The sequence below is a fragment of the Martes martes genome (assembly GCF_963455335.1).
Source record: "Martes martes genome assembly, chromosome: 2".
NCBI lineage: Eukaryota > Metazoa > Chordata > Mammalia > Carnivora > Mustelidae > Martes > Martes martes.
The window spans coordinates 31,230,210-31,245,387 of record NC_137889.1 but is presented as its reverse complement, the minus strand read 5'-3'; positions in this window follow the sequence as shown (position 1 = coordinate 31,245,387).

Below are 15,178 nucleotides of genomic sequence, written 5' to 3'. Positions count from 1 at the left end.
TTCCCTGAAGGATTAGGTCACAAAATGCTTTAATTAATACCATACAACATTCCACTCAAATCATTCCTCATCCCTGATACTCAATGAATGTGCCTAGAGCAAGATGCACACCACCTCAACTTTCCCTTGATTTTCTCAGCTAATACATTTCCCAAGGGGAAAGGACCCTTACTGCCTATACCTCTTCTTATGCCATTGTCCCAGTTCCAGCACTGATCATTTACCGCAATATACCACAGCCATCTTTGCCAGTAGGTTTATCTGGTTTTCATGCAATCAGAACTTCCAACAATTTACTCTGACAATGCCCAATTCCAGCCGGCAAACCCCTTTCCCGGTCCCCTGGGAATCCTAGATATAAATATTTATATGAATATGTTCAGTTCCATTTTCATGTTCACAAGAATCAAGGCCTTGGAGGACAGTTGCTAGAACTTTATAAACATTCTCAATACATATTTAATGAATGAATGGAGAAGTCAGTGAACAGTACCCAATACAGACCAATCAGCAAGCAAAAGCCTCAGACATTATTCATCATGATGCTTATAAAAGTGGTGCTGGGATTTATGGGGCGCCTGGGTGGCTCAGTGGGTTAAAACCTCTGCCTTCAGCTCAGGTCATGATCCCAGGGTCCTGGGATCGAGCCCTGCATCACGCCCTCTGCCCAGCAGGGAGCCTGCTTCCCCCCCCCCCCCCGCCTCCCCTGCCTGCCTCTCTGCCTACTTGTGATCTCTGTCTGTCAAATAAATAAATAAATAAAGTCTTTAAAAGTGGTGCTGGGATTTCTGAAGAATAGGAATAAGATTTCATATCCCCTTTGCTTTCTTTCTAAGTTCATACTGTTTTCTTATCCAGTAAGTCAAGAAGATGCTGACCCAGGACCTTTCAGGGAGCTGTGGTCCCGGCTGGCCAAATCAGGGCAAACAGGATCACATGCTCACCCGGAACCCCTGCCTCCTGCACTGACTGGTTACAATAATCAAAGCTACTGTGACATGTAAGCAACAAATTAGACATCAATGCCATGGCTCAGTGAACAGAAGCAGATATTCACCCTCAAATGTGTAAATCCATTTAGCTATAATATCTAACTGCCTCAGCTAGAGTTAAGTCCCTGACGAGTTAAAAGGATGCCTGACAGGTATGCCTGTTTCCCCTCGGGAAGAAGATAAGACGGGGGCAGGTGGGAAAGATAAGGAACTGGAGGAGGGGAAATTGGGTCCTTTGGGATTTCATTTACAAGCTGTTTACTAAAAAATTTAACATGTGAGCATGCTGTGCTGAGTGGCATTATCTTCCGTTTGTGTTCAGCATCTGGCCATTCTCCCTCCCCTTTGCTCGCTATCCCCCATCTTCATTGCTGTCTGACTTCCACGGGAAATAACCATCTTCCTTCCCAAAGACCCGTTAAAAATCGGTAATGCAAGGGAGCAGTCAGACTAGCCTGCCGGCCACTCATTCCTTATGAATCATCTGGCGATTTTTTAGTTTGACAATTGCACCTCATATATTTTAATATTGGTTTTGAAAGAAGAAAGCGGAGAACTTCTATTTCTTTACAGCTCCCTGTAATTTCAACTTGCTCTTTACTTATGTATGAAGTCGACTTGGGTGGAAAGGTTAGAGGCAGATGAATTTCTAGTTTCAGAGCCTAGGAAAGGCCAATAAAATGTGCAATAATCTTAATGCTAAGGTTTTATGGCGCTGAAAGTATGTTTTATATTCATGGATGACACTCCTTGAAAATGATGACAGGGACCTCCTATTTTTAAGGATTTTTTCCCTTTGATTTTCTTTCTATATCCTAAGCCCTGCTTAAAATTACTTAGACAAGTATTAAAAACAAACCCAAACAAATAAGAACCCATCATGATTTAAAAGATTTTCTAATACTGTCAGATCCAACAAGCAAGGGATCTGTTTGTTTGATTTTAGTCTTTTCTGGTGCAATCAGAAAAGAGCAGACTACTTTACTAACCCCAAATGTAATTTATCAGCCTTCCTACCCAGAAACTCTGCTTTTAAAAAAAAATTCATGAATCTGCTTTTTAATGACTTCTATGCACAATAAAATGATGAGATTAGAAACAATGACAGACACAGTACATGGATTAGATATCTCTGATGTCATAGGTTAAAATAAAACATCATATGACAATAGTCACCTATTCAAATTCTTAGACTCACCATGATATTGGGATGAAACTTTGATTATCCCTTCTTTTCTTTCCACTGCCCACAGGTCAAGAATCTAGAGATCAGGAAGAAAGGGAAGGGAAAAAGTGAAGAGACAGGATGTATTTTCAAACATGAATTTTGGGAACCACTAGATTAGATCTACCCTGAAATTTCTGTTCTACTTTATTCTAGAAGTTTACATCTTATTCAGTACCAACAATTGTACTTATCACGGCACTACAAAGCATCAAAATAATAGCATATTTTTATGGAGACTCACACTTTTCAAAGTACTCTCCTTTATATTATTTTATTTTAATAACACCCTTGAATCATAACATTCCATAGTTAGAAGGACCCTCCTATACCATTACCTCTAAAAGAGTTTCTAAAATTATGATCTAGTCTTTAATTTTGGAGAATTTACTATAAGACAAACAACTCCATTAAATTTTTTTTTCTTTATAATGAAAAAGTAGCACTTGTCCATTTTTTAAAGTTTAGAAATTATAGATTAAATAATAAAAGTGAAAACACTTTTAAATTTGCCCCCATGATTAAATGCTTTTAAAGTTTTGGTATACTCCCATGCTGTGTCTTTCATCTATGCAAATGTCATTAGTTGGGAATGAATTACTACCGTAAGAGCTAACACATATATAATCATACTTGTTGATCTGTGAAGTAGAAGTTGATCCCTAGGCAGAGACTGATTATTGAATAGCAATAAGGGACCAAGAGCGAGGTGGTGAGGACCAGGGATGAGAGGAGAGGGCGGGGTTTGGGGGCAGGAACTGTGGAGGCCAAGAGATGTAGTGGAAGGTCAAGTGCAATGCAGTGTAATGTCCCCTCTGTAACCATACCTCACTCCAGCTTACCCCCCACACATGCTGCCTTATCTCCGGTGAATTCAGTAAAAACTCATAAATTGCTTGGTGTGAGTGGATATTTTATGGAAACTGATAAAAAGATGGAACATTTTACCTGGGGTGATGAAGCCTGAAAATGATATAATTCATAAATTTAGGTGCTGCATCAGGAAGAGTGCTTGAGCCCTTGGGAAGGAGCAGAAATTTGGGGGAATATTTTACAGTTCCATAAATCATGACTAAAGAGTAGAGATCAAGCTTTTAACTATTTCTCTCAGAGCCAATGTGGTCTGGGATGACCTTAGAGTAATATATGGAATTATGATATGACTTTATAAAACATTGTTCAAATGGTCTTATGTTTGTTTTTTGTCTTTCACTTTCATACAATATTATTTATCTTGTAATTACACACTTTATAATTTTTAAAGTGTGTTGCATTTGACATACTTCTCTTTTTTAAGTATTTAAATTCTAGTTAACATACAGTATAATAGTTTCAGGTGTATAATTTAGTGATTCAATACTTTTTATACATCACCTCGTGCTCATCACAGGAAGTGTATTTTTTTTTTAAAGATTCTTATTTATTTATTTAACACAGAGAGAGAGATCATAGGTAGTCAGAGAGACAGGCAGAGAAAGAGGGGGAAGCAGGCTCCTTGCTGAGCAGAGAGCCTGATGCGGGGCTCAATCCCAGGACCCTGGGATCATGACCTGAGCCGAAGGTAGAGGCTTAACCCACTGAGCCACCCAGGTGCCCCAGGAAGTGTACTCTTAATCCCCATCCTCCTCCCCTTTGGTAACCATCGGTTTCTTCTCTATATTGAAATCTGTTTGTTGGTCCTCTCTCTTTTTCCCTTTGCTTACTATTTTTTGCTTCTTAAATTCCACATATGAGTGAAATCATATGGTACTTGTCTTTAACTTATTTTGCTTAGAATTATACTCACTATCTCCATCTATGTTGTTGCAAGTTGCAAGATTTCATTATTTTTTGTAGCTGAGTAATATTCCATTATATATATGAGTAATATTCCATTTATATAAATATGTAACATTCCATTTATATATGAGTAATATTCCATTATATGTTATATATACATATGTGTGTGTATATACACACACACATGTGTGTGTGTGTGTGTGTGTGTGTGTATAAAATCTTCTTTATCCATTCATCAGTTGATGGACACTTGGCCTATTTCCATACTTTGGCCATTTTAGATAATGCTTCTATAAACATCGGGTGCATATATCCCTTTGAATTGTTATTTTTGTATTCTTTGGTAAATACCTAGTAGTACAATTACTGGATCATAGGGTAGTTCTATTTTTAACTTTTTTGAGGAACCTCCGTAATGTTTTCCAGAGTGGCTGCACTGGTTTGCATTCCCACGAACAGTACAGGAGGATTCCCTTCTCCACATCCTTACCGGCACCTGTTATTTCTTGTGTTATTGATTTTAGCCATTCTGACTCACTGTAGTTTTGATTTGCATTTCCCTGATGATGAGTGACGCTGAGCATCTTTTCATGTGTCTGTTAGCCATCTGGGTATCTTCTTTGGAAAAATCTCTATTTATGTCTTCTGCCCATTTTTAAATTGGATTATTTTGGGGGGGGTGTTGAGTTGTATCAGTTCTTTATATATTTTGGATATTAACTCTTCATCAGATATCCACTTTGCAAATATCTTCTCCCACCCATAGGTTGCTTTTTAGTTTTGTTGTTTCCTTTGCTGTGCAGATGCTTTTTCTTTTGATGAAGTCTCAAGAACTTATTCTGGCTTTCGTTTCCCTTGCCTCCAGAATCACATCTAGAAAGAAGTTACTATGGCTGATGTCAAAGAGGTTACTGCCAGTGGGGCACCTGGGTGGCTCAGTGGATTAAAGCCTCTGCCTTTGGCTCAGGTCATGATCCCAGGTTCCTGGGATCGAGCCCCGCATCGGGCTCTCTGCTTAGCGGGGAGCCTGCTTCCTCCTCTCTCTGCCTGACTCTCTGCCTGCTTGTGATCTCTGTCAAATAAATAAATAAATAAAATCTTAAAAAAAAAAAAAAGAGGTTACTGCCAGTGTTCTTTTCTAGGAGTTTTATGTTTTCAGGTCTCATATTTAGGTATTTCATCCATTTGGAACTATTGTTGTGTATAGTATAAGAAAGTGGTCCAGTTCTCCCAAACCATTTGTTGAGGTAACTTTTTCCCATTGAATATTCTCTCCTGCACTGTTGAAAATTAATTGACCATATAATTGTGGATTAATTTCTGGGTTTTCTATTATGTTCCATTGACCTATGTGTCTATTGTGCCTGTACCATACTGTTTTGATCTCAAAGCTTTGTAATGTAACTTGAAGTCAGGAATTCTGATGTCTTCAGCTCTTTTTATCTTTTTCAAGATTGCTTTGGCTGTTTGGCATCTTTTGTGGTTCCATACAAATTTAAGTTTGTTTATTCTAGTTCTGTGAAAAATACTGTTTATATTTTGATGGGGATTGCATTAAGTATGTAAACTTATTTGGGTAGTACAGACATTCTAATATTTTTTCTTTCAAACCATGAACATGGGAATGCTTTTCTGTTTCTTTGTGGCATCAATTTCTTTCATCAGTGTTTTATAGTTTTCAGAACACAGGTCTTTCACCTCCTTAATTAGGTTTATTCCCAGGGATCTTACTGTTTTGGGGTGCAGCTGTAAATGGTATTGATTCCTTAATTTCTCTTTCTGCTGCTTCATTATTGATGTATAGAAATTCAACATTTCTGAACATTGTTTTTATATCTTGTGACTTTACTGAATTTATCAGTTGTAGCAGTTTTCTATAGAGTGCCATGTCATCTGCAAATAATTTGACATACTTATATAAGGATATATTTTTTATAGATATATATATGTATACATTACTAATGTGATCACTTTCTCATTTTTACCATTTCAAATGCGTAACTGGTATTCATGTATATAAAATTCAAAAATTATATAGCACATCTGATTATTTCCTTGAAAATATCTCTAGATGTGAAATGTTTGGTTCAAATGTCATGCATTTTTTGTTTTTTTTTTAATATATATTGCAACGTTAAAAAAAAGTGCATCAGTGAATTTGCAATTCTATCAGCAAGTTATGAGACTACCCAGGACCCATTCCCCATCCCATAAGTTAAATTTCATCCACCTATACAGTCTGTTGAAACATTTTTGAATTTTGATCTTTTATCAATTGTAGTAGGAGTCCAAATGGGTTTGGTAAATCAAAATACACATGCCAGTTTTTTCACTTACAACTACAAAAAAAAGTTAAGCGAGGTAAAATATAGTCAGAGTCTTTTGGAAAATTAAATGAAAATTCCATCCAGGAAAATACTCATTGACTTAAGAGCACTTTTTAAATTTGATCCAACTAGGCACCTGGGTGCCTTCAGCTCAGGTCATGATCCCTGGAGTCCCAGGACCGAGTCCCACATAGGGCTCCCAGCTCCATGGGGAGTCTGCTTCTCCCTCTGACCTTCTCCCTTCTCATGCTCTCTCTCTCTCAAATAAATAAATAAAATCTTTAAAAAAATAAATTTGATCCATCAATCTCTACCTCATGTATATTTGTACTGTACTTTTACAGTCATCACAATCTATTATAATTATTGCCATTTCTGTCTACTGTACTGTGATCTACCTGTTCAGCTGTATATTCCCCATTACCCACCATGCACTGTGAAACAATATAAATTTGTACAATGTTCTAAGGGGAAGATGATTTACTATGTCAATAGAAACAGGGACAGGTACCATAGAAGATGTTTCAGGGAGAAAGTAACATCTAATATTGGTTTGACAAATCAATTGTAGCTCCCTGCACAGGAATGGGGCTAAAGGGAATTCCAGAAATGGGAAACATTATCTTTAAAAGGCACAGAGATATAAAGTAGGTTGGTATGTAGCAAAGACATAAGAAATGGTTTGGTATAACTAAAGCATAGTGTTAGGGGTAGAGAGGAGGGATCTGGAAAAATAAAACCGTACAATCTCCTTAGTGTCCTCAGGATAGAAGTTGACTTAACTTTTGCTAAACTTAGTAGGCTTCTCAGGCTGACATTAATTCAGACTGCATAAGGCTCTTAAAGTAAGAGATTCATAATTAACTTCTGATGAACAACAACTAAAGAATTTGAACTGAGAAGGATTTGAGTTCCCTTTACCTTATCTGCTACTTATCTAAGCCTTGTAATCATTGTTTAGGTTGTCTTGGACTTTTGTTCCCCATGGCTCTCTTCTTTTGAAAAAATGGGTTTTTACCTTCATCTTCCTGCTGTCTGAGCTGCTAGACAGAGTATATTCTGGGACAATATTTGGGGTGCACCGAAATTGAGGGTATTGGGCTGTCTCATAAGGTAGATCCAGTTATCAAAGTTAGTTGTCCAGGGACAGACAGGTGAATCTGATCCTACCTACATAGGTACTGTTAGTCAGAGGTCAGGATGAGGAGTAGAAGATGGAAATCAGGACTGAATCTAACTGGGGTGTAGATAGCATTGAGAGTGTCCAGACAGTCGTAGGGACAGGCATCAGAATTTCAGGAAGGTTTGTTTAAGTTCAGTAGAGCTCCATTCAGATTCTAAGATTATAGGGCTCAGATCCAGAATATGGGGCATGGGAAACTGGTATGAACAAGGTGGCAAAAAATGAGCAGGAAATGTACTTTTTCAACCAACTAATCTGCAATTTACCGCAAGGTTCTGGTCTTGGTAGGAAACTAAAGTCTCCCCCGAACCTATGTAAGGAAAGAAATTAAGTGGATTGGGACAACACAGTAGTTTGATTCCCATGTGGCGGCCCAAAGATAGAGGGCTTAAAGTTATGGACTCACCCACTCATGAGACAGGCTCTCTTAATTTCTGTCCAGGCTTAGCCATCATTGTTTTGAGGACTGAGTAGAATCACATTAACTGTGTGGTAATTTGAGATACATGGAGGCTGATATCCATTAGATCTGGGGCAAGTGTAGGTTGGATTCCTTGATGAAGCTCCTCTCCCTACTATTGTGAATTCTTTTGTGACAGCATCTGAGGTGAAACATTGCCAAACATTGTGCCAAGAGCCCTTTCAATGGGTCATAAAAATGCTATAAAAACATGAAAATTGCTGCCATAAAAAAAAGAGTTATAGAAAAACAGGGAACCTACTAAATTCAGAGGCTAAGAAATACTGAGAAATGAAAACTGTCCCACATAGTCCAAGGAGTTTGTGGGTACAGCATCCCCAAAGCCATTTACATAGGCAAGGATTATTTGTGTTCGCAATATACTTCTGTAAATTTCTCAGCATTCTGCCATTAAGTATGTGGTCACATGGCTTTCCTTGGGATTCACCCCTCACTTGAGTCCCCTCTCAGTTTTGTTGGCTAAATTCAATAGTGTGAATTTCTTCTGCTGTGTTTCTACTTTGAAAGGACCAACAAAAGCCCCTAATGGGATAAAGTGTTTACATCACTTTGATGCCTGGGAAAAATGATGCCATATTACATACATAGTTCATGATGAAGTCACCAACTTGCAATTAATAAAAAGCTTGTTTGAAATATTTCTTCTTAATAAATCCTAGAATTAAACTTCCTTCCTGACAACTGCACCTTTGCTTTCATTTCCAGTGTTTGTTTTTCCAATAAAATTCCTGGATATCCATTAACACTGGTAATTTGGGGTAAAGTGTGCAGAGGGAATTCATTTTCCATATGCCTTTTGAGCAGATGTGGCTATATTGAGATACAGTAAGTACTATTCATATCTCTGTTATAAAATTCTGAACATGCTTAAGCAATAGTCATAAACACATTAAATAACACCATCCCAAGCACTAAGAGCCTCTGTCTGCCAGCTGGGTGAGCCCTTTCTATATGTCATTTTGATGTAATGCACTCCCATTTCTGCTGTTATTAGATGCAAAGTATTTGAAAAGATGTTAGATTGAATTGAAATCTGATTACATCTGGGTTTGGGTTTTTGAGATATTGCCTCTTTTCCTAAGATACACTGTTCTGTTTTCTTTTTAATCTCACAAATACATACGCACATTCACACCCTTTCATTTCTATCTTCTCTTCTCTACACTCATGGATCATACGGGATTTCTGATTTTATTTTAAAATGTAATCAAGATATAGAAGTGATGAAGCAGTATATCATAGATTCCAATGTAGACAAAGCAAAAAATAAAGAAAGGCAAAGAAAGGAAGGGGAAAAAAAAGAAAAGAAACATTTAGCCTCTGATCTATCATAGGTTAATGGTCTGCTGCACATGGGATAAAAATCCATATATAGTGTTTGTTTGTACATCATTAAGTTATAAAGCTGTAAGTCATTTAAGAGCATTTCTATAATCATAAATTGCTTCTTATTATATTTGTTTTCCTTATAGAAGCACCTTTCATGGGGGAAACAAATCAATAGGAACACATTTGATTACTTCTCACAATTGCTTTATAGTTTGGAAGACAAAATGTAGTGGTTCAGTGTTGGTCACATAAGACTGTGTGGACTGAGGCCATAGGATTCTTTTTTTTCTTCTTCTTTTTTGAAAAAGATTTTATTTATTATTTATTTGACGGACAAAGATCACAAGTAGGCAGAGAGCAGGCAGAGAGAAAGGAAGGGAAGCAGGCTCCCTACTGAGCAGAGACCCGATGCGGGGCTCAATTCCAAGACCCTGGAATCATGACTTGAGCTGAAAGCAGAGACTTTAACCCACTGAGCCACCCAGGCACCCCTATAGGATTCTTTCATAGTTAATCTTTAGATTTTCTCCTTGAAAAGTCACATCTATTTATGAATACTGTATCATAATTAAAATGTAATTTACATCGGGATAATATTCTCCACCGTACCTTCTAAAATGATCAAATCATATCATCAGTGCAAAATTTTTACTTCTCAAATGAGCCTTCAAGGATAAAACAGAAAAATTACATTTCAGCCAGTATAGGGATGGTCTCCTCTCCGTAGGGAGTTGCAATTTGAAAGACTCAACATGATGAAATGTGTACCACACAGGGAGACTACACAGCTAAACCAGCACCAAGACAGACCCAAACAAGAAACATTACCTTGGTTAATTGGGCACAGTTCAGAGCTGGTCTCAGAACCTTTGTTTATTCAATCCCCAAAGTTAACTGGACCCAATGGAACACATTTAGCTAGCCAAATTTACGGGAGTCATACATGTAAACAAGAATGCCAATGGTTTACCTACAATGGTGCTGAAGAGGAAAAATTTTACTCTCTGCTTCAGGATGCTTCTAGCTGGTCTAAGAATTAAATTGGCATGAGGCAGATTAAGAGGAGGAAAAAACAATGTTTAATTACCTGCATAGGGAGGCCTAATAAAAAACTTAAGATGCAAAGAAATGATCAAAGCGTGTAGTTTTTATGTTTTAGGCAAAGAAAAACAAATCTTTGAGGAATCGGCAGGACAAAGAAAAGTTATATTTGGGAGCTTCAAATAATAAGGAATTCTAAGCACAATTTGGGCTGTTAGTAAATCAGTAAAGATACAAGTTTTGTTTATATATAACCTTCTGGCCCTGAATTCTCTAGCTCTGGTGATAAAGCTAAGTCTTTACCTCCTGGTATAGAGAAGACACGTTTTGTGCAGATTCATTTCTTCCTTTCTGGAGGAAAATGTGGGTCAGGATATTCTTGCAGTAGCTGTTTCTTAAGTAACTTTAATTCAAAATAATCAATACACCAAAGTGACACATTTTGGGGTGAACTGTCTTTGTCCCATCTAATTGTGATATTACTTTTTAAAGGCTATAGTATTCATGATTTTCAGCAGGTGCACACACACACACACACGTTTATGTATGTGTGTGTGTGTGTATATATATATATATGTATATACATATATATGTATGTATGTATTTCCCATATACATATAGGGGAAATCAAATAAACAATTGGAAATTTGATCAGTGAGCTTAGATCTAGAGCAAAGGGGGGTAGATAATGTTTTAAAGAGTTTAGTGTCCCGAAACACACAGGTTACACATTTTTAGTCCCTTGGTTTACATCCACAGATGGCCAATCTCTTCCATGAATATTGAAATTTCCTACATTATGTCTTCTCTCTCAATCTCTCTTTTTAGTTCTTTTGAAGTAGTGGGAGGACACCATATCATGTCTCTATAGTACCTACTTGGTAAATACTTTCACTCTTCCTCACCCACTCAGGTAAGTTGTACAGTCATCAAGTCCCTTCTCATCTTTTTTTAAAAATTTTATTTATTTATTTACAGACAGAGATCACAAGTAGGCAAAGGGGCAGGCAGCGGGGGAGGAGGGGAAGCAGGCTCCCCGCCGAGCAGAGAGCCTGATGTGGGGCTCGATCCCAGGACCCTGAGATCATGACCCAAGCCGAAGGCAGAGGCTTTAATCCACTGAGCCACCCAGGCGCCCCCCTTCTCATCTTTAAAAAGTGTGAATTCCTATACTTCCCACTCTGCTTCTGCCTCTTAGCATTTCATCCCAGAAAATTTTAATAATATCCTACAGGATTTCCCTGCATTCAATCTCTTTCCTGTGACTCTTGTACTTTTCAAATAACTCTGCATATGGATACCCAATAAATTTTCCTAAGAGACTTCACCCACCTATTGGTATCTTTCAAATTTTGATAGTTCTCCATCTATGAAGTCCAGATTCCTCGATTCAGCCTTGAAAATCTACATCCAACTTATCTGTCAAAAATCATTTGCCATAGTTTTCCAACAACAACAAAAAACAACCCTCTTTTCTCTCAGTCCTCCATCATATCATTCTGTTTTTCATTTTACCCTTTCTTAATAATGAATCTTTTGTTCTTTTTTTAAAAATCACTATATATCTAATCTTACTCAATATATGAAGACTAGATGAAGTCTTATATTTTAATTATGACCATTCTCTGACTTCCTATGTCATGTTCTGGACATTCATTCTTATCCAGAAGTTTTGTTTATGAATGTCTGTTCCCAAAACTAGAACACAATTCCTAGGTGATTTACGCTTTATTTAATTTCTGCCAAATTGGTATGGCCACAGCAATGAATACACGTTATTGATAACTCGTGGTAAATACACTTTAAAAAGCTTTCTCCCATTTGCCTTAGCTAGTGCTGACTGTCCCATGTGATTTAAGTTCGGGGAAAAAAAGTGATTTTGTCATTTTATGTCATGTCATATACACTTAATAGTTTACTAAGTGATTTTCAGTGACAAGTATAATGAGAACAACCTCTCCCTGACTTTAAAAAAAAAACAAAAAACAAGAACTAAATCTCTCCAAAACAGGAAGCAATTTTGAAAACAAAGTTGGCAAGAATTCATTTATCTCACTATTTTCTGACCAGTTACAATGAGTCACTCGGCATTTCTCATTTCTAAAGCTACACCTACACTGAGCTGTAACCTGCACTGACTTATCCTTCTTGACTCAGGGCTTGATTTTCTATTATGTCTCCCAACAGTTCTACTCTATGACTTGCCCAAAAGCATTGTCCTGTTGTACACAGACTAAATGCTTCAAGATTTTCTCTCCGACTTCCTCACCCAGCTTTGGTCTGAGGACTAAGTATCAGAAAAGAAAAGGACTTTCTGTTCCTAAATTTCAGTAAACGGACCCATGGGTGCTTCTTGCCTTTGTCATGTTTGGGGGTTTTCTGGTGAGCATACAGCATGGAGTGATTCACCTTAATAAGCAGCAGTTCGGAACAGCTGAAAAATGTGTGGGCTTCAATACCATTCAGAATTTTTTTTGTTTGTTTTATTTTTTAAAGATTTTATTTATTTGACACAGAGAGAGAGAGAGAGAGAGACCACAAGAGAGGGAACACAAGCGCAAGGAATGGGAGAGGGAGAAGCAGGCTTTCCACAGAGCAGGGAGCCCGTTTTTGGGCTCCATCCCAGGACCCTGGGATCATGCCCTGAGCTGAAGGCAGACACTTAACGACTGAGCCACCCAGGCGCCCCAAAACTATTCAGAATTTTAGATCGCAGGTCCATCACAATCTGTGTGACCTTGAACAAATTATTCAGATTATCTGATCTTGTATAGTTGATCTTGTATAGCTGAGAGGAGCAAGAAAACTGATTAAATGTCACTGTGTGTCAAGCATACTATAGGGATTAAGGTTATAGTTTTGAAAACAAAGAGCAGTGTATAAATCAAGACTCCTCCACTAATTAGGGTTCTGACCACCTTCCCGAACAGTAAAATGAGGAATAATAATAGCACTTATCTCATATGCGTGTTATGAAGGTTGAATGAGTTAATGCACATAAAATGCTTAGAATAGTACCTGCCAAATCTAAGTGCGTAAATGTTCAAGAAGGGTCAGATATTATTATTGAGAGGACCGAATGAACCAGAAGACACGTGGAGTCTAGAGAGCTGTGATGATCTATAAATATCACCCCCCACACACTACCATAAATGCACTTTTCCTCCATTGGTCCTATTGTCAGAACACAAGAATTTATGAAGTTAGGCTTCTATTTCCTGTAGTGAATCACCAGGGTCCCTGCCTCTTACACTTCCTGTTCTCAAATTTGGAGGCCCCTGACCCATCAGTGAACACTAAGCCACATGCCATAGGGGAACCAGCTTTTGTGTGACCTGAAACTTACACAAGTTTGGTAGCCCTTTTTGAGAAGAAGACCACAAAATTGCTAATGTGAAGTCAAGTACAAAGATGAATATTTATAAAGAGAAAGGTACTGCAACAAATTACATATCTAAAATATGATACTAGCCATTCTGACAGGTGTGAGGTGATATCTCACTGTAGTTTTGATTTGTATTTCCCTGATGATAAGTGATGGTGAGCATCTTTTCATGTGTCTGTTGGCCATCTGGATGTCTTCTTTAGAGAAATGACTGTTCATGTCTTCTGCCCATTTTTAATTGGATTATTTGTTTTCTGGGTATTGAGTGGTATAAGATTTTTTAAATATATTTTGACACCAACCCTTTATTGGATATGTCATTTGCAAATATCTTCTCCCATTCTGTAGGTTGCCTTTTAGTTTTGTGGATGGTTTCCTTTGCTGTGCAGAAGCTATTTATTTTTATGCAGTCCCAATGGTTTACTTTTGCTTTAATTTCCCTTGTCACAGGAGACAAATCTAGAAAAATGTTGCTATGGGGGATGTCAGAGAAATTACTATCTGTGTTCTCTTCTAGGGTTTTTACCATTTTGGATCTCACATTTAGGCCTTTAATACATTCTGAGTTTATGTTTGTGTGTGGTGTAAGCAAGTGGTCCAGTTTCATTCATTTACATGTTGTTGTCATTTTCCCAATACCCTTTGTTGAAGAGACTTTCTTTTTACCATTGCATATTCTTGCCTGTTTTGGCAAACGTATGATTATGGGTTTGTTTCTAGGCTTTCTATCCCACTCTATTGATCTAGATGTCTATTTTTGTGCCAGAGCCATACTGCTTTGATGACTACAGCTCTGTAGTGTAACATAAGATCTGGAATTGTAATGCCTCCAGCTTTGCTTTTCTTTTTCAAAACTGCTTTGGCTACTCAGGGTCTTTTGTGGTTCCATACAAATTTTAGGATTATCCCAGCTCTGTGAAAAATATTGTTGGTATTTTGACAGGGATTGCATAAATCTGTAGATTGCTTTGGATAGTACAGACATTTTAACAATATTTGTCATTCCAATCTACAAGCATGGAATGCCTATCTATTGCTTTGTGTTGTCTTCAATTTATTTCATCAGTGTTTTATAATTTTCAGAGTACAGATCCTTTGCCTTCTTGGTTAAGTTTATTCCTAGCCATTTTGTCATTTTTGGTGAAATTGTAAATAGGACTTCTTTCTTTGTTTCACTTTCTGTTGGTTCATTGTCATGTAGAAATGCAAGAAATGACAAGTGTTGGTGAAGATGTGGAGAAAAATGAAAAACTGTACACTGTTGGTGGGCCACTGTGGAAAAAAGCATGGAGGTTCTTCAAAAAACTAAAAATAGAGCTACCCTATGATCTAGGAATTGCACTACTGTGATAGCTATAGTATATATATATATGAAATATATACTATAGTGTATATATATAAAATATATATACTATAGTGTATATATAGTATATATA